Raw genomic sequence first — 26709 nt, forward strand, 5'->3', positions numbered from 1 at the left:
GCAGCTGTCAGGGAAGTAAATAATAAACCCAGAACAATAACAGATCTATCTCGATGTGGTGATGCTTGATTTTTCACTTATGGATAGCTTCTTGGAAGCCATTCCTCTGCTGGGAGTCCATAAAAACATCCACATACTGAGAATTTTCATACTCTTATTGATAGTGAAATATGTCCTCCTCCCTCTCTATACATTCTGTGGGTCTTTCCAACCCTGTGGATCGTTATTCCTGCTGCCTGGCAATTCTCTCGTACGTGGAAAAGGTCATTTGTGTTTCTTGCTTTCTGTAGAAGAAGAGAGCTTGTAATACTGTAATGAAAACACCAGTAAAGAACATTCCCCCTTCCTAAAGGGAAATCAATTAAATTAGCATACGTCCTCCCTCTTCTGGAGGCAAGAGAGATGTATCTCCCAGGTTTTGCAGGGGAAAAAATGGACTCAGGAGAGCCGTAAATGATCTTGGCCAGCATGTTGTAAAACCAAGTACTTTGATAAAGTAGGAGGAGGAGATTGATTTGGACTGGGGATTGTTCATTCTGACAGATCGGACTGGCAAAGAGGAACAAGACATTTTCCTTATGTTTGTGTCTGTTAAAGTGCTCCAAGGAGAACTTTTCCTTTTCCTTCTCTCTCCTTTATGAAGCAGCTGATGCCAGGAGTTTAAGATTAACAAAATCTTCTAAGACATCATTTTTCACTTTGGTAGAGCTCCTGTTTTCTTGCTCTTCCTTCTCTTCCATCACTGTTTTCACCAGCTGGCAGCTATGAAGTTAAATTTGGCCTCCAGCTAGTTCAGCTGGTTTATGTTTAGATGGTTTGGGGTTTGAGAGAGGAGAAGACAAGGGTTAATAAACTTGTGCTTCTGCTGCTTGTTTAACCTTTAAAATCAGAACATTATAGGCTGTGAGGGATTTGAAATGAAACTTCCATTCAGATTACGGTGACAGCTTCAACTTGACTTTGCTTTACAAGGATTTAAAATCAAAAGAGTTTCCACTTTTTCAGAAATCTTTCAGTGCCCTTTTTTAGCTTAAACCCCAGGGATAATTTTTCATTGTTCTTGCAAGGAGCTCTTTTGGCACTGTCAGCCTTGCTAAATTTGTCCCAGCTTTTGAGTTAATGTTTTCTTTACTTTCAAGGACTGCTGCAATCCAGGTTCACCTTTCAGAGGGTTTGTCACCAGAGTAGCTAAACAGGCATCAAACTAATCTCCTGCATCTGGTGTGATGGGTTGTCAATTGATTGGGAACCTATGGGCTGCCATTACACTGAGCAGTATAATACAATTCCAATTAAAATAATTCCTAGGCAAAGCCCTTGATATGATATTTTAATTATTGTAGTGGCAAGATATTCAGGTTACTGTCCTCTCTTTTTTCCACCAAGTATTTCCAGGAGCTATTTTTGTAAAGTGGACCATTTAGCTGAAATGAAAATGGAGTTTAATCTAGACATTTGTAGGAACAGAGGAATTGTCATAACACATCAGAGCAATGGTTCATCTGGAGCTGTAAAGGTGCCTTGCCTCTGACAGAAGCCAAGAGCAGATGCTTCAGAAAATGGTTTAAAACCTCTATAATGGACAATTCAGCAATAATGTGGCAGGGGGGAGCGTGTCTCTGGCCAACCTCAGGCAGGTGCCACTGCCTTATGGCCTGAAGCACAAGGGCTGAAATCCCTTCAATGCTGTAACAGCACACCTGCCTTGACTGCTCCCAGAAACTTCCTGGGTCATTTAAATGTCACACTTCTCATTCCAGTGAGCACACAGATTTCTGCTGCTTTCTCCAAACCCTCATTTTCTCAGCATTGTGCTTTCTTAATTATTTCCCCGTACATGTCTTCCCTGGCCATGTTTCTCTCTCTGTCTCCACGTGGGGTTCATGCCTATTTGAATAAGAATCTTCTGTCTGGCAGCTTCCTGCAGAGCCTTTGGAGCACCTGATGAGTCTCTGCAGTGCCCCAGAAGGGAAAGGCACTCGCATCCCTCCCCAGTAGATCCTGTCAGCAGCCACAGCAGCTGCTGCCAGGACACTGCAGGACATAAACCCCTTGTAAATGATAGCTCTTGCACAGCTCTGTGACCTGCAGCTATCCCAGACCCAGCTCTCCCCTGTAATATTTGAATGGATGGCTGGACCACAGAATCACAGAATAGTTTGAGTTGAAAGGGACTTTAAACATCATCTAGGCCCACCCTCTACCTGGAAGGAGTAATGGTTCAAAATTCCCTGTGAAACCTCCCACTCTCCCAGTGTGAACACAAAATTTCAGATATCAAAATACCCAAAAGAATTTGGGTTCTGTTTTTGAGGTGTCTTCACAGAGCAGTATGCAGTGACTGGTTTTTATTCTGGTATCTAAATAAATATACATTGAGGATGCTGGGCAAATTTGTGTAGAATCCTGTTTCAAATGCACAAGTTAGTGGGAATTTTGTGTGTAAAAGGACATCAAGATGAGAGCTGTGAGCAAATCTGCCTTCCAGGGATTTTTTTCCCCAAATAGTCTGCAGCCACCTTTCTGCTCAGATACAAAGTTACTTAATGTAAATGAAGGAGAATATGCACAGACTTGATCTCTCCCTTCTCTTATCTCCTCTGCTGTTAGAGTTCTAGATGCTAAAAATTTTAGACTTTCTGTGCTGACGGACTGTGACTCCCAAAAAACCACTACATTTGACCTGAAGCCATAGAATAGGCTTACAAAATTTATTGATAACATTAAGATTACAAGTATATAGTTGATTAGAAGTGTATAATATCACAAGGAAGAAAACGTAAACTTTAAAGTTTTAGAATATAGTAATATATATATAAAACAAGATAGAAGTTTTAAGACAGAAGCTAGTCTTTCTTCTTTACCTTCTTCCTTCTTCATGGGCTTGGGTGGTATTTTGTAATTAGACTGAAAATTCTGCATTGTGGACTTCAAGTGATTTAGTTATTGTGTTAAAAGTAAAAATAATTTAAGTGTCATTTCTTAATTAGATAGTTTAACCGTAAGAAACCTTATAACAAAAGATAGTTGAACATTTTGTACCTTATTAGTGAAATACTGCAGAACTCCCTACTGTAAGACTGTAACATAGATAAGAAAAAATAAACATCTAAATTCAAAATACCACCTCAAGTACCTTCAGTCCTAATCTTAACAGAAGCAAAACAAAGAAGCCAAAATCCAGCATATAGTGGTGCTCTGCCACTTCTGGCACTTGTAAGGAATGTCTCATGGCAAAGCACTGGCTGTGCAGCAGCACTTTGCCTTTTTTCCTTGTCAGGAAAACCTTGCCTTTCTGATCCATGTCTGTGAGGCTCCAGATGAGAGCTGAGACACACGAGGGATCAGGGGTGGATTCTCTCTTAATTATCCTGCTGTGACTCTGCTGAAGATCAGTGTGCTGATGGAGAACTGAGTCTCTGCACATGGACATGGGATGGGATCACATCTGCTCATCACTGAGTCCCTGGGATGAGCTTCTGAGCCCAGGGATCCTTCTGGGACAGCACAAGACATCTTATCTGCTGCCAGGTTGGACCAGGTTTGGAGCAACCTGGTAACGTGCAAGGTGTCCCTGGCAATGGCAGTGGGTGGAATGAGATGAGCTTTAAGGTCCTTCCCAGCCCAAACCCTTCTGGGATCTTATGACTCAATCCTCAATTCAAAGATCCACCCCAAAGATTCCTCCCCACAGGATGGGCTGAGCATGAGCATTTTAAATTAATACACCACTAGAAATATTTAATGCAGATATTGATCTTTTTTTTTTTTTTTTTTTTTACTATGGTACTAATACAGTAGGGTAACTGCCTAAATAAAATCTGGGCTCTGCTGCATTAAATTATCCTTGATGCTGGCAATATTAAAATTAAAAGAATGACCCTCTTAAATCTGGTCTTATTAGACATCACCTAGTGTTTTTTTTTATTTCTTTATGGCAGGTCTTATCCTGCCATGAGTAGCTTTTGTTTCTCAGTAATTACTCATGATGAAAACAACATGGTATGCAAACACGGTATGCTGCTGTAGAAGTGTAGATTGAGCTTCTTTCAGGTAGCATTTACAGCTATGCTGCCTTTCCTGCCCCTCACCCACCTTGTTTTCTGCTCTTTCCTGGGTCAGAGTCTATCAGTACAAAAACTGTTTACAGCTTACAGGGTTTTTTCATAGCAAGTCTTGCCCCGCTAACTTTTCTTTGAAAAATGAATAGCATAATGTAATTCAAGAAAGGCTCTGTCTTTTGTGCACTGGCTGCTCCAACTGATGGCAGGATTTCCTGCAACATCAGCACTTCACTTTTGTGTCCTGTACTTGACCCTAAAGTGATTTTTTTATCCTTCCATCATAAGCAGAGAAAAATATTTCTATTTGCATTGTTTGCTTGAGAAGGGGAAAAAATGGCCAACTTTCTTTGTCTTTTCTTTCAAAGACTCCCTTTCTCTTTATTTAAGAAAAGTTTGACATTCATCTGTTTCTATTCCAGAGCAAGTTTCTTTAATGCTCATTCTGAGAACAGCCAAAGTAGATGCAAATCCATCTTACAATGCTGCACCTGAAGATTTCAATAAAGACACAATTTTTAGCATGACTAGAACCTCCTTATGGCTCTTTTACCACTTCGTAAGGTCTGTGTATTTAGTGGACTGCAGTCTTTAGAGACTGAGAAACTTTTCTATTCAGAAATAGATTATAATTTCAGTTTAAAATAAAAGGAAATATGTGTTCATTATGTTGGATAAATAGGAGATCTAACTTGCCTGCCAGCAAAGCCACCTTTGCTGACACTTGATCAGTTGGTGAAATTCAGTCCTGTATGGCTTTTTCCTTTCCATTGTGCTTGTAGAAATGCTCAGAGCAGTCATCAAGGACTAACTCAGTTGGTTTCTGTTGATTTATTAAAAAATCATAAACCAACCAAGCCATTTTTCATCTTACTCTGTTTTTCAAGATGATTCTTTGAAATTTTGAACAGCTGATGCAAGAAATCTGGGACTGCCATTGTAGCCCCAGCTTGATTGAATAACATATCCTACTAGGAAAAGAAAACAAACAAACAAACAAAAAAAAAAAAAACTAAAAAAGCACACTGAAATTGCAAAAGAAAAGAAAATTTATCAAAATGTTTAACCCCAGCCATGCCCCCCATAGCTGCAGTTATAGCAAAATGAACAGAGACTGTACCCTATCACAAACTGACACAGCATTGCCTCAGAATCAGGTTGCCAAACCCCCCTGGTTCTGGTTTACTGTCCTGACAGCAAAGGCAATTCCCACCAAACTTATTAGTAATGAAAATACATTCAGAAGTGCAAACTTATGTACTCCTTAAATTTGTGGCTCTTCCCTGTGAAATTACCATATTTTACAAAGCAGATGACTCATATCAAGAGCTTTCCTAAAGGCCACTAAGAAACAGATCTGTGCTTCAAAAAAAAATCTGCTTTTTCATTAAATGTAGTTCAGGAAGCCAATCATTGCCTGCTTCTATGGTTTGCCCATCACAGATGGCAGCAGGCACATTTGGGACCATTAATAGCAGAAGCTGTCAGCAATTCCTTTAATGATATAACCACGCTGCCTCCTCTAAACAGAAAATAACATGATCTGTGTAGCAAAAACTATTGCTCAGTGCTAGGGACATCATCATCTGTCATCTCTGCTTGTTTTATTTCTAAGGGCGCTCATCAGGAAACTGGCAGTGCTGTAAACTGCCACCAGTTGCCTCCTCAGTGGCAAACACGGTGCAGAGCCAGTGTTTGTTTTCCCTGTGACTGATCAGTTCCTCTGAAACATCTGCACGTGACAGCCCTGCTTTAGTCAGGGGGATTTTAAAATCCCTAGAGGATGCTGCAGTCACTTTGTTCCACTGGCCTGGCTCTGGGACATTGTAACTCAGGTTTATTTGTTTGAACACCGTTCTAGACCGTCCCGTTTCACTTGCAAGACTCACAGTGTGGGTTCACCTGTTTTGTGGCATGTCCTGGACATAGTTCTGGACTCTAGGATTGTTCATGTATTTCTTAACTCATTTTTTTATTCTCCATCACATGCCTGATGCTAATGATGGAAATGGTTTGCCAGGTAAAGTTTCAATATTTCCCTGATCACAGGCAGGTCAGTGAGATGATCATCAAGGGGCTTTGCATGTGTTCCCTTTTTGTTGCCATGAATCATTGTCAAGGACATCTGTTTTCAGCTTGCTCTGTACCTTGAACTTCTATTGAGGTTGTAAGAAATACCAGAAAGTGAAGCTTCCAACCTCCACAAAGTCATACCCTTTTCTCCCTGCACTCTTGCTTGTCGTGTTTCCCACTGATGGGCAGCACTGCACATACAGCTCTTTGCACACCCTTAGAAAAAGATACAAAAGGTTCTGGCAGGGAGGAGAACATCAATGATGATACCTCACTTCTTATTTATAGTTGAATCTGCTGGGTTTGTTTCATATTGTTTCCTCTTATCTGAATTTATTTTCCTAGCATGTTTGCTTTTCCAGTTGACATCATATTTTCTTGATTCATATTCCTTAATCCTTTGTCATCTTCCTCTTATTTATATTCATCTCCCTTTTCTCTGTATTTGTTCTCTTTTCCTTCCTCTGATTATTTTGCCATAGTTAAATTCCCTGGCTTTTCTTCTGTTTACTACCCTTTGTGAGGCACCAGCCACTCCTGGCTGTGAGCCAGCCCCACAGAGGGACCCCCATGTAGCACTGACACCTCACAGGGGTGACAGGGGCCAGCTGAGCTGAGATGAAGTGGGAGCACTGCTGGCACTCCTGAAAGCCTGCATCCAGGACTGGGCTGCCATTTGGATGGATTTGCTGCTGGGATCCAAAGGGAGGATGGGGCTGTCCAGCTGTGAAGAGTCTTAACTTGCAGCATAGATGACAGACTTAAGACAAGCCCTAAGGAGTGTGTCTTTGAAATTTAATAACATAAGAAGAAAAATATTCTACACTTCACTAGCAAAATCTAATGCTGCACACTGAAAGCATTATGAAGCTTTTTTTTAATTTTATTTTACTTTTTTTTTTTTTTTTTTTTTTTAGCAGAAGGAAGAGAGCTGGTTTATGAAAGTTGATTAAGAATGTGGTTTCCACACTGCTTGATTTTAGAAAATCATGCTGCTGGCTGATGTGTGTTTTCCGGCCCGTTGTAACTTTTGAAGTGTATTAATTTTCCCTGCTGGGGAAAGTGTCGTTCAAGAAGACTGGGGGAGGAGGGAGGGGGCCTGACATCCTTATTATACTGTCACATAAAGACTGCTTCTTCAGACTCTTGAAGGTCTGTGTCTCTGGAAGAGTGACAGCCTAATAGGCTCTATCTTAAATTATAAGTATCCTTGATAGTGTACCAAGCAATTTATCTTTAAAATAAAAAAGTTTAAAAAGTTCTGCTGATACATAGTTGCAGAAAGTCATTGGAAAACAGCTGAATAAAATTGAATTTCTCCTATCTTGCAAAAATATAAACACAGAGTATTGACACGCTTGTCTCTGAACACCTGTATCTTCACAGATAGGACCAGATGTAATTACCAGCTTACAATGAATTTCATTCCCATCACAGAATCTGGAGTCAGGAGTGTCATATGCTCCCAAGCCTGCAAGCAAGTGCAGTATTTCCAGTGGGAATGATGGCTTTTGATGACATGATCCATTGTGGCATGAAATAAGTTCACACTGCTGCTTGTACCTGGGTGAAACTCAAGCAAGATTCAATAACATATAAATAAATCAAATACAAGCCATATATTTATTCTGCGGGTTCTAGGATCAGAAATCTGAAGCTCAGCAGTAGTGGGAGCAGAGAGAGCTGGCTTGGAGGACTCGATTTTGGTATTTGCCTCCGATGTCAAAATTTTGGAATGCAGCCATAGGTGAGAATGCAGGGAAAGATTCATGTGTGGGTTTCAAACAGTAAGAGAAAAGCTGCATAAGCATATGAGATGCGAAAGCTTGGGTAGTGCAGGGGATCTGCCTGAACAGTTCAGCTTGGCAGTGAATTACCTGTTCTGCTAAATGAGTAACTGCTCCTTAGAAGTATTGGTAACTCTTCCCAGGTTGGCCCCAGACTGTGCAAACAAGGCAATAGAAATGCAGCTCAAATTCAGTCACACACAAAAAGGGTGAGAAAATCTCTGTTCTTTAAGCTAGTTGGATGTGCTCACAACATTGCCTTGGCTTTGTTTTGTCTTGAAAACACAGTAGAGATGGGAAGGAAATGGAATGCTGACATATAAAGTGGCAAGAACATATGGCAAACACATCCACAGTTCATCTCAGGGTATCATTGTGCTTACTTGGGAAGCTGCTTTTCCTAACTCTGGAAATTCTGCTCAGCTGCTTTTCTAATGCTTAGTACCTATCAGCAGAAATGCAGTTTCTCATTGCACTCCAGAAATGCAAGGCAGTGGGCATTATCCATTGTCTCTGCAGGATTCCCAGTGCTCTGTCCGCCGTGGGTGATTCCAGGGACTGTCATTTGGCTCTTTCTTCTCCCTTTCCCTGTGGCACATTCTCTGGGCTGTTCCCAGGCACATGGTCAGCAGAGCACTCTCTTCTTTTGCAAGTGGCTGACTTTGTGAGCCATGAACCAGTAATAGTTTGGTCTGACACTACCCCATAGCTCAGACATTCCATAATTCCTCTGCTGCTGCTGCTCACTCCAAATCTTCTTTCGTGGTGGTGATTTTCATACAGTGGAGAGAAGAGAGAAGAAAGAGAAGAGATGGGAGAGGTGATCACACCATGGGCAGCAGCTACACCATTAAAAATACAAAAACAGTGAGCACAGGCATTCCTATTTTCACTAGCTGTGCTCCCCACCCAGTGAGTCCCATAGGCAGCAAAAGAAATTGTACCAAGAATTTGGGGTCCATTTTGGGTCCACCTACGCAGAGCTTACCCTGTTCCCCCTCCACTTTCCACCTGGTTGTTTTGAACCAGTCAGTTGTTCCTCCTCCTACAAGCACTTATTGTTAACTACTCTTTCTGTTTTTTTCTGCTTAATCGCTTAAATTTTTTTTACATCCTCAGATGTTAAGTGTTCATAGCAACAATGTTGTGGGGCATCCACCAAGGAAAAAAATATCTGGTTTCATCCAGTAAGGGATTTCTCCCCTCACAGTCCTGCCTCTCTTGCAGTTTCCTGTTCAGCCCCTATGCAGCCTCAACTCACTTAATCATGGTTTATTTTTTCAATATTGCCTGTATTTTGTTTTTTCACAAGTGAAAGAGCAAGCCCAATTAAAACCAGGCTCATATGAGATGGTGTCAAGCTTCTATGCTTGCCTTTGCTATAAAACCACAGTGAGCTGAAGTTTAAGAAACAGTCATTACTGTAGATTAATAAATCTCTATTCAGGCTGCATTTCTTCTAATTATTGTCATATTTCAAACTTAGCCAGACTTTTAAACAATCTGGAATCAGCTCTCCAGTTAAATCTGACTTTGAAACAAGAAAGCTTCTCTTTGTGTGGGGCAGATTAGCAAGATGGGGGTAATGTCAGTAAGTAATATAAAGTTGCAGGGGCCATAATCTGTTTTCAGAGCACCTAAAGCTTGCAGCTTGAAGACAGCAAAAAGGGGACATTGGTTTACTTCAGATAGAGGTGAATAACTTCAGTTAATAATGTGTGCATTCATAACACAGTCAGAGAGGCAGTGGCTACAATTCCCTCTACAAGGGAATTCTACTTCTCCATTGGTAAGCTTTTCATCTTTGTCACACATAGTGATGTTCATTTTCACTAAATAATTAATCCAAATACAGTACAAGTTACCAATGAAATCAAGATTGAAATACAACTGAACAGAAGACAAATAGGTATATGAATTTCATATACAGGCAGTGGAGGATGCTAATAACTTGTAATATGCCTGAGTCTTTCAGGGGAATTAAAGTCTTAGTCTACACATCCTATTGAGGCAGCTGGAGTGATGGGAACTGATCCATGTAGCACAAAGAGAATTTCAAAAGGAGATGTTCTGAGAAACAGATTCAAGTTCTAATCCTGAATGTGCCATTGACTTCTTCTGTTCATGCAGATCCAATACTCTACCGTTTTTGCTGACTTAAGTATTTGAATTATTGATATTCGAGTACTAAGGGAAAATGTGATTTTAATTTTTAAGTAGAATCTCTCTTTAGCATCCAAAACAATGGAGTTCAATCTGTATGGGTTTCTCTTTTGGTTTTTTTCCCCTGGTTTCCATAATTGAGAAGAGATTCTACCCATCTGTCTAAAACTTTACACTTAAGGATTCCACCTTTCCTTAAATGTACCAGTGCATTCCATACAGGCCAGAGGCATGTGCAGAAGCTTTATGGTGTTGTGCACAGGATGGGTTGGTTACAATGGCTTCTTCCTCCTGAATCTCAGTTTCTAAATTCCATTTCAAAGGTTTCTGGGAAGCCTTTCTCAGTGTTGATGCAGCACACAACCCCCTCACCCCCGTGCCTGCAAACAGAGGGAGGAGTATCTGTGATGCCATAGTAGGCATGCATAAGCCAGCCTGTGCTCAGTATCCAACAATTTCATTAATTTCATTAGCAAATTAAATCCTGTTGCATTAAATAATTAAGTGGATTAAGTGATACCCTCCCCAGTTGTTCAGTCACCTCCACATGAGTGTGTTTTAATAAAGTCCTGGAGCTGTTTTGTCTCTGGCAACTGATTCTTAGTTAATGCACTCTTGCCATAATTGCTTTTTAATACAGTGGATTAGAAGATTATCTTTAAATTAAACTGTATTTCTAACAACAAAAGGAATCACATGAATTATATGTTAATCAGTAGACTCTAAGAGTTAAATTATTTTCTCAAAGTAGATATTACAAATACTTCATGTCTTTAAGACCTCAGATTTAATCAGTCATTTTTCCGTGATTTATTGTGGTGCAAAACCAAAATTGTAAGAAACAAACTACTCCAACAGTAGGGCTAGAGAGACAGATAATATCAAATTATTTCTAGTCATTATCATCTGTCTGTTGGAATTCTCATCCTTGTTATCCCAGACATACTAGCTTAGGAACAGCTGCAGTAAATACAGGAACTAGGATTTTCCTTAGGCTGGATCCCTTTTTGGAACTTCCATTTCTTTCCTACTTGATTACCAGCTGCAAGGCACCAAAGTCCTTTGTTTGTTTGTTGTCTAGGACAGGCCAGTGGTTCATCTTTCCAAGGAAGCATTGCTCATAGAATGGGACTGGGGTAGTTCTTAGTGCACCAGGGGTATTAGCTAGAAATATAATTGAGGGCTGGATGCCAAATGGAAACAGCTTTCAGCAGAAGCTGAGACTTTGGTGCCCCAAGTAATTCTGAAATCCTGAGTTTTACTCCAGGAATGAGCATGAAGTGAAGGTAAAGGTGGCTTCCTACAGAAGTGTTGGGCCAAAACAAGAACAGTCAGTTTGATACAAGAGGCATTTTCCCCCTCTCTCTGGCCTTCTGACTCATTGCTGACACATCTCTACCTGTGAATCCCCTGCAGTGTCTGTGCTGTTCAAATGTCTGAATTTGCAAGTCCCATGAAAGGCTGTTCTCTCAACAGCCATTACCAAGAGCATGAAGAACATTATATGAGCATATATAATGAACATATATACATATATAACAAATGTTATAGAACATATATAACAAATGTTATATTTGATATCAGTGGTTTCAATTGATCTCATTCAAGTTTTCTGTGTTTTTGCAGAAAGCATCAATATTTGGGAGGTAGAGCTTTTGTGTGTAAAAACTGCTGGGTGAATCAGGAAATGAAACATTGAAAGCTAAACAGGTGGAATGGAGAAGATGAAATACCTAAAGGAGTATGATGTCTTTGGAGAAAGAAGTTTGAATTGGTGTAGCTGGGGAATGGAGACCATCAAAAGGGTGAGAAGCTAAAGATGATTCACTGCAGACATCAGGGAAAGAAATGCTGAAATTATGTTTATCTGGGATGTTTTGATGAAAATAATTGAAGCTGATACTGAGGTTCTTGATCTCAGTGTATATTTCTTTTATTGCTCATAAAGAATATGGAATTCTGGAGAAGGCTCCATCACAAGCTATTTGGGATAAGATTGAGGCAGACCAGAGGCCTGGCTTAGAGAGTTTTCATTCTGAGTTTTCCCAAAGATTATTTCATTTGAGCTCTGCTTTCATTGCACTCCTTGATTTTACAAGGAGTAAAATGAAAGAAACAAACCCTTTAAAATGGAGCTCATCAGTCCAGATTTTGGTGTTGGCAGTATTGGCATCTGCTACTGCATTTGTATCTGATGTTAAAATCTTGGGTCTTAGCCAGAGAGCAGCAGTTTATGACCATCCTGGATGGAGTTCAGAGCTATGCTAAGTGGTTCCATTTGAAAGATATTTTTCAATTACAGAAAAACAATTTGGTGAAGAGGTTCTGTTCAGACGTACTTGCTGAAATTCCATTTATGCAGTATAGCATGGTTGCTTTGGTTATGTTGGAAAACCTCTTGTGAAACTAGGCCAACTCCCTGGCAAATGTATTACATAAAGAAATCAGGGACTGAGTCTGAATCAAACCTGTGAAGATACATATAGATGGACAGACAGACAGATAGATGGATAATGAGAATTAGAGAGAGGCTGGATATGAAAGTGAAGCCTGGTTTTTCCCTTCAGTAGTTACTGCAATCAAAAATTCAGTCGAGTATTTCCAGCTTTTGAGAAACTCTAGAACCAGGTGGAAGCTCCATTTTAAAATAAATGTCATTTATGGAAGCTGCATCCATTTGCAGTTCTAATTCAAAGATCTGGACTCACTTCCAGTGGGAAGAAAGAACAGACACAATTGTCTAATGGAAATTTCAAATTCATTGAATTGTGGAGGTTATTAAAAGTTAATAGCAAGCATTAACAATATTAGGGAATCACCCATCCACCTGAGTGTATAGATGAAAGAGATTTCTATCCATGGGGATAGAATCACAGGAGGACAAGGTCATACTTAAAGCAAAAGTTCTCCCAATGAGGAGGAACACAATGTAACCCACAGCTTTCCCTATACACAAAATAAAATCTGGGATTCTGCCCTAACATCATTGTTTGAATTCTTTGTGTATACATGAAGAAGAAAGACAAAGGCTGAAGATTATTTGGTGAGATGTGGCTGATAACTCTGTCCCACCATGGGGCCAAAGCTTTTCTTGACCAGGACCTGAGTCTGTGCTGGCCCAAAACATGTGGCACTGAGAGTAAGGCTTGTGTTCTGACAAGGAAAATTGTGCATAGTACCAGCTCATCTTAATTCCTATAATTCCTCACAGGACTATGTCAGGACAGTATTATTAAGCAACTTACTAATTAAGAATAATACAGAAGGCATTTAAATTTTTGTGGAGGATGGAATTTCTAAGTGATTTTCTGTACCACCATTTTCTGTCTCATCAGGATAGTCATGTAGATGATTTAGTAATCCAGGAGTTACAGGAGCCTGGCTGTGTTGATATGCTGGTTAAAAAGCTAAATTACAAAGATTTTATTTGGAAATTGTCAAAAGAATATGTAAATCACAAAAAAGGGAAAAAAGTTCAAACCAGTGCTTTAAGTTGGAAATGTGTCAGGAGAAGAGCAGGTTTGGTGTGGAGCTGAAAGTGGGGAAAGGATGTATTATCCAGGTGGATGGATGCATGGATGCATGGATGCATGGATGGCTATGGGACCTCCTAAGGCACAGGTGAGAAAGTGAAGAATAATGAGTGTGGAGTAAAGAACTGGACAGGTGTAGAAGAGGACACAGAAGAACCAGGCTAGACTAAGAACAACATCTGCAAGTAGGTGCTGAGCTTCAGTACAAGAGGAAGGAAAATAATTGCTGGAAAAGGAAAAGACCTATTAGTGCAAAGCCTGTTGTTTCAAAAGAAAGGGAAAATAGCAAAGTATTCACCAGCTTTTTGGGTAAATCAGGAGGAGACAGGGAGGTTGCAGAAGATTACATATTTAGAAATGAAAGCTATGCATTGGGATTTGCATTCAATTCTTCTCAGATCTTACAAGCTAGAATTACCTCCTATCATTGCAGGTTTGCCAAAATATAAAAGCAATGAGAAAAGATAATATGGTGGTGGAGGAGAATTGCAGTCTTCCTTCTTTTGAAGACCATGACAGCCTAAATATTAGCCAGAGTCATCCAGCAGATGAGAAAGGTGAATGCCTCTATCTGACAGGGTTGCTTTGGTAACCTGGATTTAAATGAAAATAATTTAAACTACCCATGCTTATGCAGTCCTAGGAAGGGGATGGATTGGATTTACAAAGCCCCACTACCACGATTTTTGTGTGTAACTGGCTCTGTGAGCACAGGAAAGAGCAACTAATGTCTCCAAGCAATCAGTAGGATTGCAAATGGCAAATTCAAGGAACAGGAACACAGTTCAAGGGGTTCACAATTAGATTTTATATCTTAATCTAATCTATCAGAAACTACTTGGGTCTAGCAGGACATTTTAATTTTGGAAACCGTTGCATGTCATGGACTTAGGCTTGAAAGAGCAGCCGGTCTGCAGGGTCTGAGACAAATTCATTTAGACTTGACCTATGCTGGCTTCTCAGGCAATGGATGAATAATCCATAAAGAATTAAAAATATTTTTTGGCTGTGAATAAAAGTAGCAATGTCCCAGTCAGTCCAGGACAGCGAGTGAAACACAATTCATATCTTTCAGACACTTAAAGCATAGGAGTCAAAAGCGTTAACCCTGCTGAAAACCTTGGCTGGGAGCACTACAAGGAGCTGCCTTCAAAGCACCATAAATCTGCAAAGTGACCGAAGTACCCTACAATTACCTTTGTTGTTTATTTAACTATCACTTAGCTGTAGTATTACAAGATGTTGTGTGTAGGCTCAAAAGCATCAGAGCTACATTACTGGGGATTCCTTTTCAGCACTCTCTAGCTGCATCCCATTACCTCACCACAGGTTTTCATTGGATGCTGTCCAGTGGTTCAGCATTAGTGCCATAAATGCTGTGATGACAGACTGTTTGTTACCTCCACAGCAGCATCCATTGCAGGCAGGAGCAGCCAGCCCACGCTCCCTGCCCAGCTTTGGCCATGCTCTGAGGACAGGTGAGGGGCATTTGGCAGCCCAAGGGGGTGACAGTGTGTGTTATCCCCCAAGGTTCACTCGATGCCTTGTGTGCACACAGAGCCAGGAGATCTGCTGCTGCCTTACACCACTTCTAAAGTCCCTTCCAACCCAACCCATTCTGTGATTATTTATGATTTCTTTCAAGAATATCCAGAGGTTCCACTGGACAAGCTGTAGGGGTTCCCACACCGGTCAGCCTAAAGAGACGAGCTGAACAAAGTGGTGATTCAGGTTTCTGTTGTAGATGGAGAGCTGAGGCCCAGGGAAATTAAATTAACTGTGCTGTCAGGCAGCAAGGCACTTATTGGAACTGATCTCCAAACTTACCCTACCTCTGCCTCAGCCACAAGTCTGTTGATTCTCCAGTAATGCTTTTGTGGGGTGTCCGTGGATTCGTGAAAAAATAAGTTATTAAGTTCCTGCAACACATGCTCTTTAGCAATTAAAGCACTAAAGACCTAAATTTTTGTTCTCCTCTCTGTGAGCAGAAACTCTTGGAGCATCAATACAGTCACTTAGAACTGTACATTCATCCATCATTCCTGGTGGCTTACCTGACTCATACCACCTGGAAGTATGTGCTTTGCTTACCACACTCTTTGTTCTTGGAATGGGATTTCCTAAATCCATTCCCCATGTGACTTCTGTGGCACTGTGTTGCTCCATGAGATCAGCTGGACTGCTGGTAGCAGCACAAACAGCTACATCTCAGCACCACCCTGATCTGGGAGGCTATAAAATTTTCTTTAACAGCTCCTCATTTTTTTTGCTCTGTATCCAAGTATCCCAGGATAATTATTTGCCCAGGAACACTTAGTTCACTGTCACTTGGGGGACAACAGCCAACCAGGAGCAGGATTACAGATGCTCTCATCCCTGCAAAGCTAGTGCCATAAACAGTTAAAAATCAGGGACTGTTCTAATCTGATTTACTCTTGTTCTGCTTCTCTCAGTTTTATTTTAATATTGAATCTAAGGAGTTTTGCATTACAGAAAACTCACTGCCCACCAAGCTCATCTGCTTCATGAGTACACCCAAAGACAAAAGGGTCCTGGCACAGAGGGGTTTATTTTAAGCAGATGACTTTCACCTACGCCTGTCATTGAGTAATTGTTACTCCTACTACAGCTCCCCTCTGGGAAAAAAAAAAAAAAAAGTCACAGGAGAAAGTTTAAGAAAACACTATAAAGACATAAAGGCTTCATTTTACATGCAGAACGCCATGGGTTAGTGAGCCAGCTAACCTCTACGATAGATTTATGCCAGCAGCGTTTTCTGGCATGGGACTCCGAGGGCATAAAAGTCAGGATTTCACAGTGGTGTAAGGCTAATGATTAAAGTGTGTGTGATGGTAGTCACAGTAACAGCCTGAACAGCCAAGCACCCGCCTCTCTCTCAGGTGTTCTGACAGCTTGATATTAAAGACCTGCAAGTGTCAGAAGAGGTAGGAAATCAGCTGGCCTCTCTGACAGATTTTACAGCACAGTGCTTGTGCTGTCAAGGCAGTGAATATGACAACACCAGGAATGACAGTAATAGGAATGTTTTTAAGGGAACAGCTGAACAAAGATGCCTCTGTTGACAATAACATGCTTAAGTTAAAGGGAGTCTCTTGGAGCTTGTACTCGGAGAAGATATTCTTAAGCCCAGTTTTCTACTTTGGGGTTTTTGTTTTGTTTTCAGAGTCTTCTGTGTGTCTGTCTAATTTTACTACCATGGTGAAATACTATTTAGTTGTAATGTGGAAGAAAGATAAAAGCTACTCTGCAACACTGCTCCACTTGTATCATTGTGAAAGTGTAGGCAACATCTGAAGGCTTCACTGATTAAGATTTAAAATCTCCAATTTTTTTTTCTCCTGCAAGTTTTACAAACAGACAAGAAAAACCCAACTTGAGCTGGGAGAGCTGAAGTTTGAGATTAAGGGTAGCATTGAGCCCCATCTATCTGACAACCTAAAACTTAAATAATTTGGTCAAGCTAGCCATGGAGTGAATGGAGAGTGTGGATGTGCACAGCACATCTTAATGCCACTCATCTCTTTCCAGTCAGCAAAGATGATGCCCAGACAGCTACAACAGATGGGACACTGCACACTCAGGAGGGGAACCTCAGGCTAAGCTGGAGGCACAAGCCAAGCCTGGCTTTCCCAGCCACCTCAGCAGGGCTTTAACCCTCCCCACATGAGCCTCCATGTCCCAGAAGCATCGTGTCACAAAGGACTTGGCTTGACAGAAAACAGAATCCACATACATTAGATCATCCTCTAAGCTTGAAATAAATAATGATAACAAGAAGCTAGCTTTAAGGACAAAACAGAAGTGTTTCCTGTTTATTTGCTGGGAAAGAATGATGAGTGCAAAAAGCTGTAGGAATCCACTGTGTTTAGCCAGAGCTGCTCTGGTCTGCACTCGTGAGGACACTGAACCTCTCTTTAAGGAGCATATTCAGAGGTAAAACACTTAAGCAGAGTATTTTGATGCAAATCAAATTAAATATTACCTTCCCTTAAAAGTGCTTTTTCTCTGAAGCAGTTTTCATGGCTCTTACTTATACTCTGGAAGTAAACTGAAGTTTGGCTTCTAGGTCTGTGTCCCACCTCCATTTCAGGCTTTGATCACCTGCAGGGTTATTAGCTATGGTGTAAGAACGGGTTCTGAGGGCTGAGAGATTTGTATAAAAAAAGGAAGTGCTAATTACAGCCCATTCTAATATGCTTAGAAATATAGCAGAGACAAGTCCATTATCTCAGAGTTAATAGGGTTACAAAATGTTGACGATGCACATGATCTGCTTTGCTATCAAATGCTACTGAAATTATGGTTGTTGCCACAGCATGGGAGTTGCACCAAATGATTAAGACCTGGGTTTAATAGAGGTCATTGCCTATAGAAGTCTGGCTTTCAATGGTATTTAAAGCCCTGGATGGATACAGGTGCCTAGGTGCATTTGCAGATGCTTTGGTTTACACATCTGCCAGCAGTGCAAGTTAGAGAATTCTCTTTTAAAATGTCTTTGAGGTGCCTGTTTGGAACTCCTGCATGGGACTTTGTGTCACCCTGCCTGAGCTCTATGGGGAGGAACTGTGGAGGTCCTTCTGTAGTCATCACACAGACACAGCCACCTGCTGTCCCAGGCAGGCAAGAGGAGCTCCTGGGAAAGGGAGTTTTCCTCCCTGGTAGGTGCAGAAAGAGCCAGGATGAACTGAACCCACTGTGGGATGGCAAGGTCAGATGAGATTAATCCCACTCCGTGTCAGGAAGCAATTACACATCTGGTCATTCCCTTGAGTTAATGGAAAGGATCATGCATATGTTGTCCAAGGGAAAAATAAATCAGTGTTCATATCCCAGTCTCATCTTCTGTAACACAAGCATATCCATCTTATCGCTTGAGAAGGGAAGGAGGATCAGGGAGGCTTTAACTGAAAGGCTCCAGGCATCTCAAAGTAGGGAAAGGAGAAGGAGCAGAGCCTTTATACAAAAGTTATTTTCTATTCTCTGAATGCTTTTAAGCTGGTGTTTCCATTATTCGGAGTTATGTTCTACACACCTGGAATTTTTCATCTCTTTATACCCAGCTCAACTTCACTGAATTCTTAAAAGTGAGACATACCAATGCCTAAAACACATACAGCTGCAGCCAAGTAAAATTTTAGAGGAAAGCATGGTTTTGTGCATCCAAATTCAGGGACCTCACTTGTAGGAGAAACTAGAATAATTTTCAATTTGTGGTAACAGAAATTTTGCTGTGACTTATTTTTTTCTCAGTTAGCCCATCAGTATTAGTTTTCTTAATGAGAGTTTTTAGTTAATATAAGTGCAACTCTTGAAACACTAAGGAAACAGATAACGTGTTCTGGAGATAGTGTTACTTGCAGTACAGTATTTGGCATGCTGCTTCCAACATATAAATTTAACAAAAGAGAAGAGCTTATTCCTCAGAACAAGATCTGAATGTGAACCATAACCATGCTCTGGAGCATTTGCCATCACATAAAAAGTTTCTTTGCAAGCAGGGGTTCAGCTTGGCAACTCCTGCAGATAATTTTATGGTGATTTATTCCTTTCTGAAGAGCATCAGATGGTAGTGATCTTTCTTTTTTCCTCTGTTGCTTTCTTAAAATGTGACATTTTTGTCATGTTGTTGTCCTGAGCAGCACAAGCACAACTGCAGCAGCACCAGTCTGATGTCACCTTCTCAGGAGTTTCTCAGCCAACCTGTTACTGCAGCTCCCCGTGGATGCAGTGTCACTCAACACCTCCCCTTTAGTGGTGACTTAAAAACCAAATGCCACCTTTTGGGATTTTTGATTTCAGAACAGCTTGGTGAGCCTGAGGTCCTGCACTTGGTAGCAATCTGAAGATTTTTGCCAGGATGGCTTGGTCCTTCCTCATTTTTTTCCTCAAGGTAGATTCCCTTGGAAACACAGACCTACACATGTGCCCACATACAGGTATTCTAGGTAACACTGAAAGCTAGACAAGTGCCTTTCTATTATATGCATAAAAATATTCTGCTCTGACAGACATTTTCATTTAAAAAAAAAACAGTCCTAGACAAGAAGGTATTTTCCTTTTATTCTCAAGATATTATTTTTAATATATTCAACATGCCTCATTAGCACATCCAGAAAGGTTTTGACATCTTGAAGACTCTGCTTCAAAAGTTTCTGCTTTAATACTTTTTGCTTTGTTTTGAAGCTACTTACAAAATCCAAAATGCTACCAAAGAGGCCAACTAAAATGTAATATAAACAAGCTCAAGTCCAGCTGAAAGGGAGCTTTACAGTAATGGTCTGGGTCTAGAAATCCTTATAAAAAGGTATTAAGTTCTTTTATATAAAGGATTTTCTTCTATCAGATAAATGCTTTCTTTGCTCTGAGTAACTTTCTGGTGATTTCTTGCTTGAAAAAGATTTGTCAAGTTCTGAGATCTGTTTAAGCTCCAGGAATAATGCTGCTTCATCTAGGTCACAGTTCCACAGAGTAAAAAGTTAAGAGAAGTCCCCTTTTTCCCTCAGCCAAACATTACCCTACGCCTTTACTCTTTAGAGGGAAATGCATCAGGCCACATCATCCCACTCCACACTCATTTATCAGCCAGGCCAATTCTCTACATGCAGATTTTTAAAGATGTGAATTGAATTTCTGCTAACACACTGCTTGGGTAATTTGAGGTTTTTCTGTGTTCCAGGGGAATCGCTTTCCACCTTTTTAAATTTCTACTGAATAATTTGAATGAGAAAATTCTCTGCATTGACTTTTCTGTTATTCTTTTTTATGATACTTGGGTCTAGCTCACCTACTCCACATGGCCCTACGTAGCCTAAAAAGCTGCCTTTCTGTTCAGGAGGCCTGACTGCTGTCCTGCTGAAAGCCAAACAAGAAGTGAGTTTGCTCACTCTGAGACCTTGTGCTGTAAGTCCTTGTTGCAGTAATGGTTCTGTTTGTGGTGTCCTGATCCTGCCTCATTTGAGAATGTGATTGCACTGAGTTGAATGACTTCACATGCATATGGTGAGTCACGAGCTTAAGTGCACTCTGAGATGAGCTAATTTTCCCTAATATGCTTTGCCAAATCTATGTCTATTTAAACACTTCTGAGAAAGGAGAAAGAAAAAAGTCTCTGGAGAGAATGACAAAAGGATTTTATTTTGGTACCAGTGTATTAAACACCTGTATCAGCAGATTCTTGGACATCTTCTCTCTTTCCCAGCTTTCCTTTTGGTCTTCATTACTGAGAATATTTAGTGAATTGCTGCAAGTGAATTACAAACTGCTCAAGATTATTCTTCTATGACCTGTTCCATGAAAGATCTAAATAGAATGTGAAGACAAAGGGAGGAAGGGGGTCATCATTATTTCCACAAGAATATTTAGGAGGTTTTACTCACATTTGAGAATGGAGGACTTTTAATAATGTCTAAAAAGTGCATTCTTAAGTAAAACATATAGTGTACAAGAAATAGTTGTTTTATTTGTTGAAAGCTGTTTATAGAACAAAAAAATTGTCCACCATCTATCACATGTTTAAATCAGTGGCCTGGTAAATAAATTCTGCTTAGTGTGACAGTAATGAAGAATTTTATCTGCAGCCACTGCAGCCATAGTTTGTAAATATTCCATTTACTTTTAGGTAGGCAAGAACATTTGCTGTTATCCAAATTACTAAAGGGAGGTACTGGACATTTTTACCTTTCACACCTCACTTAAGAGGTGCCCAATTCCTAGGAGACTCCAGGCTGAGGGATCCTGATGAAGATGCAAATGGTTGCAACTCCAATAATGACAAAAGACCTAAATTTAGAGGGAATATAATCCATTAGGGCTGCACAATTTGTAACATTACCATGAAGAGACATTCCTTTTAAAAACGGAATGGGAAAGAAAATGTTTGATGCAATGTGTAATGTAAGGAAGTGGTAGCCTTTGGTAAGTAAGGTTCAAAAAAACCCACTTATCTTAAAATATATTCCATTGACTAACAATCATGTGCCAAAATTAAGCTAAATTACATTCTGACTATTCTTGAACAAAGTTTAAAAGTTCTATGTAAAAACATTGTTTGAACCATTAATGTAAGTCCTTAAAATATAAGTAGTTTCTTGATACCTTCCACTTTGGGTCATCTTCCTTTGGGAAAAGAAACCCACACAACAAAACCAGATGCTGCTCTACATGCACAGGAGAAATCAATGGATGGGATCAATATTCCCTCCACAGGTAATAAATGCTGAGAAGCATTTCTGTCTATCTAAATTGATCCTAGAGAATTCTTTAAATTGGTTCTGATGTGTATAAAAACCATTTCCCTATTGATCAAAGCTTTTCTTGCTTTCTTTCTTTGATATGTTATTTCATCTCTGCTATCAGGAATGGTCTCAGGCTTCTGTATGCAGCTATGATAAACATAATTTCTTCAATTCACACAAGATTTTTTTCTTTTTAATTTAAACCCAGAAATAGCTGGGTTTGTCTTTGAAGATGGATACTTTGCTTAAAGTTAGGCAGTGTAAGTAATTTTTAAATTGGGGAAGTTATCACATCAGAATTATTTGCAAGGAAGTCCAAAGTAACTGCTGTACTTTTACTAGAAACAACTGCCCAATTCCTGCACCTCGATTACTCTGTTGTCTCTGAGAGGAGGAGCTGCTGGAGCAAAGAGGAGAGGTTTTGATCTCTCACTCTCCTTGTTCTGCCCCATTTTTGAGCAGAAGACTTCACCTGAGCTGCTGAGTCTATGTACAATGTTACTGGGAGTGAGCAAACAGTGGCAGTTATCAGGAAGAATGTCTCAGCCTGATGTGCCTGGGGAGCTGTGGAGTTTGTGACTTTTGTCACAACACTGTTTTATTAGCACTGAATCTGCTAGACTGCTCCAGAACCATGAAGTACTGGCAGGCTAAACCAGAACTTTTCAGAGTATTTGATAATGGGATGTTACAGAATTAGTAAATTAATTTGACCAAAGAAAATTTAAATGCTTTAATGGGCATATAAAAAGGCTCACCAGTGAGGAGTGGTGATGGTTTGCTCCAAAACTGTCACAGTTTGCAGCTGTTTGGACATGTAAAGCAGTGTGTAGTGTGGTCCTGGCAAGGTTTCACTCAAAATTCATTGTACCAGGAAGACAGTAATCATGGCTGTGATTTCTGTTAGACTCTTATGAAATATAAATTGTCAAACTGTCTTTTGACAAGTACAGGTTTTGTTCCTTTTACCCCAAGTAATTTGGAACCATCAACCCAGCAAATTAATCTTGTCTAGTTCTGTCTTCTGAAGAAATGCAGTAACAAATTAGATTGCTTCAACACGCCTGCACTATTTTAAATTTATCCACCAGTTCAAATTAGGAGATGGATTTCATAGATTTCATAGGAGGGGCTTTGGTTCCTTAAGATTCCTTTCCATAGGTATGCAAAGTTCCTTGCAGATGAGAAAAAGCAGGTTGCTTACTTATATCTAACACAACTGAGCCTCACTGAATGTAATAACTTTGCTTTTAAGTTCACATGTTTAGGTCAGTATGGACACTAAAATAAATTTGGTGGGATTTTTGCCAGATTCCTGCTTTTGGCACTTTATGGCTACGGTCTTTATCAAACCTATAACTTTATGTACATTTGGAAAATGTACAAGAATAGATTTGCATACAACATAATTAATTTTAACTACCCCCTTTTCCAGAGTGGGACATGTGTCCTAAAAAAAAAAAACAAAAACAAAACATTATTAAATATTACTGTCTCTGAGGTACTAAATGATTTTAGGGTTCAGCTCTGGTCTCAAAACAATGTAGAGATACAGTTTCAGTAGCAGGAATAGTTCTTCTAGAAGGGCATGGATGATTTTTATTGTTTTAAGTACAAATGTATTTCCAGCCCAAACAACAGAGCTGCATTGTAATTAATCAATGCCTAAAACGAAGAGCATTGCCAGTCTGGAGACAAGAACAGAGCTTTTCTCTGTAGGACACTGGGACTGGAAACCTACAGCAGTACTTAATTCCAGTGCTGGGCAGAAAAGGGAGCTGAAAATGCAGTGATTCCCCAGAGTAAATTCAGTCTGGTCCAAGCAGAAAGATGACTGTCCAGAGATTCCAGATCCTGGCTACCCCGCAGCTCCCAGGTGAGGTGGGATTCAGACAAGCATTTTCATGGAAACCCTGTGTTTCACCATCCCCTGGAGGTAATCTGGGGTCTGCCTTGGCTCCACATTTCTCTGTGGATCCTCAAGGAAGGACTGAAGCCTGAGGTTTACATGTGGAGTAAACACAGTCAGCCAAGTACATTTTAATGCACAGAGTTTTTTCTTGGCTAAGCTGTCATCCCCTCCTAAGCATTCCTTGCACAGTTGTTTGTACCTTTATTTGGCTTGCTACCTTTCTTTACCTTTTCCAACTCACTGCATCCTTCTTGAAGCAAGTGTCCAGATGGTCAGAGCTTATGTTATTCTGAGGACATAATAGGGGTACATCAGAAAAATTAGTGCTTGTGTTTAGCAATGGGCAACAGCAAATCAGCTGTGATTAGCACAAAGATTGCTACTGTAGGGTGTCTTTGTGGTGGCAATGTGCTTTGTCATCACTCATTGTCTGCCAGGTTGAGGAAGAAGGCTGAGCTCAGGATTGGCATGGGGCCAGCCAGAGCAAAGCTTCACTTTATCTCCCCATGTTTCCAAGTGCACCAGCAGATCCAGAGCAGGTTCTGGAAGCCTTGTGAACTGGAGATCTAGAGGCTGTGAGATCTAGAGGTCACAGTCTTGGAGACTTTGCATCTTCTAAGCAGAATCTATTCATTCCAATGCAAATCAGCCTAACTGCTCAGTTCAGTGAGCTTGCATAGACCAGTCCCACCTGACAGTTGGGTAAAGGTATGAAGAACAGCCTCTCTTCAGGCTTTTACTTTCCTCCAGTGTTATAGCAAAGTGTCTTTGTTAGTGACAAGTGAGTATCCTTCTTTAAAATACAGCTTTGCATCACAATTATGTAGTAGTTTTTGTTTGCTTTCCTAATTGGAAAAAAATTCTGAAAGAGCAATAAAACACAATTTGTTCCCTCTTCTCAAAATGAAACATCTCCTTTCAGAAGGAAGGAGGGAGTAAATTTACATTATAATGAGCAAATTGTTATGAGCCCGTAGATCAGTGTTGACATAAAGGGTGACGGAAATGAGAGGTTGTTTTGTGCTTTCCCCCTCGTGTGCATCTGCCTGTGCATCCTGCTGCTGCTGAGCCACGGTCAGCAATAGTAACACATCCTAACTCAGGGAGAAATCCCTGTGAAATGGATCATTCTTCACCAGGGCTGCCAAGTGCATCTCCATCCTTTCCCCAGTGAGTGCTAGCAGGGAGGCAGTGCAGGGTATTCCTGCACCTCCTAGCTGGCTGGTTTTTACTGACCCTCTCTATTTTCCTCTTGGTTTTGTCATTTCCCAGGACTGTCAGAGTACTGGTATGGACTGACAGGATGAGTGCTACGGTTTTGCTTCAGGCATGTGATTACCTAGCAAAACATGCAGAAAAATGCAGGGTTGGGGCCTGCCCCTGCCCTGCTCAACCTAAGGAGTGAATGAGCTGAAGCTTTGTCTCAGTTGTCATTCTCTCCTGCCCTTACTTTCTGGAAGTGGACTGCAGCTGTCCAGACCTTCTCTCATGCCTGTCCCTCTCTGTAACAACTGGGTTCATTAGTGGTTTTGAGAAGCAAGTGACATTAACCCCCTGCCCAGCTGTTGTGGTGTCAGGGCTGCAGGCAAAATGGCATTTGTTTGGCTCCAGCAGAAGTCATCCAGCAATTGCCTGGAGAGTCTCACTGCAAGTGCAATCCATATGCAATGCTTCTGTCAGCAAAGACTTGCTGGAGGAAAGTTTATAATAAATATTCACATCTGCTGCTTTGGACACTCTAATCCATTCTACAGATCTTTGCTGTGTCAGGCTTTGTTCTAGATGAAGAAGTCGAGTAGTTATAAAGGTTTGCAAATAGGGCATATTTATCATGGTTAGCTCTACTTGCTAGTTCCCTTTCTTGCACAAATATCCATGACCACCCTAAGCATAAGTTGTGGTTAAATATTCTCAGTGCATTTGTAAGCTTTTTAGGCTACGTGTTTCTTTTGATAAATGGTGAAATGAAGCCATCAGATCTTCATGAGCAGAACAGACAGCATCCTTGTTATGATCTAGTTTGAACAGAGGGACAATAAACTATATAAACTGTACATCACCCAGGGCCCCAAAGTGTTAAAACTGGGATAAACTGCTCCATGCTCACGTCTCTTGGGCAGTATGTTCCCATTGGCTATTTGGTGAATAACCTGAGTTACTAAAAATAGAAAAATGTCTCCTGTTTTTCATAATCTTCCCAAAAAAATGATGACCTTGGTGCCAGATTGACTTGGTCAGTGACAATTTTAATTATTCTTCTGCTGGCAATGACTTTGCTTTCAGAGAGAAAATCTCGATACATAAGAAGAGCTATAATCACTCAGAGGGTGTATTGAACTTGCTCTAAATAGAAAAGGTGTTTGACCAAGATCTCGACTGACAGTACAGTGATCCCAGTGTTGTTCGGGCCACATCAGCTTTGAAATGAATGTATTGATTTTTTTTAATTTTTTTTTTTTTTTTTTTTTTTTTTTTTTTTGGTACGTGAAACTCATGATTATTATAGTTAATTTCTAAAGGAGAATCTTTGTCTGGAGACTGGCTAAGTAAGAGGCACTTCAAACATATCACTTACCAGCTATTATTTGTGCTTTTATTTGAGCAGGAAGATGATAAACATTCTGCTTCCTCAAAAGTGTTGAAAACTGAGTCCATTTGATTTGCAAAAAAGCACATGGAAACTGAGAACTCCTTTAGAACCTTTTTTAGGTTTTCTTTTATTTTTTCTACTGTTCTATACTAAGGATTTAAATATCTTTTTTTCCATAAGGATATAAGGGAGCAAGCACTCTGTACAGTTAAATGTCTAAGCCTTCTGGAAGTTTAGCTGCAAACTCATATCCTCATGTCTTAAGCAGTACAAGAAAAGCAGTGTCAAAAGCATGGTCTGATATCAATGCCTGCAGGTTTTAGGAGAGCATCTAC

General features: G+C 40.3%; 1 protein-coding gene across 5 annotated transcripts in view; it reads left to right on the forward strand.

Annotated features, from left to right (window-relative positions):
* Positions 1-26709, forward strand: part of SPAG16 (sperm associated antigen 16) — a 363770-nt gene that overhangs the window by 335897 nt on the left and 1164 nt on the right. The window lies entirely within an intron of this gene.

The sequence above is a fragment of the Lonchura striata genome, chromosome 7 (assembly GCF_050655825.1).
Source record: "Lonchura striata isolate lonStrDom1 chromosome 7, ASM5065582v1, whole genome shotgun sequence".
NCBI lineage: Eukaryota > Metazoa > Chordata > Aves > Passeriformes > Estrildidae > Lonchura > Lonchura striata.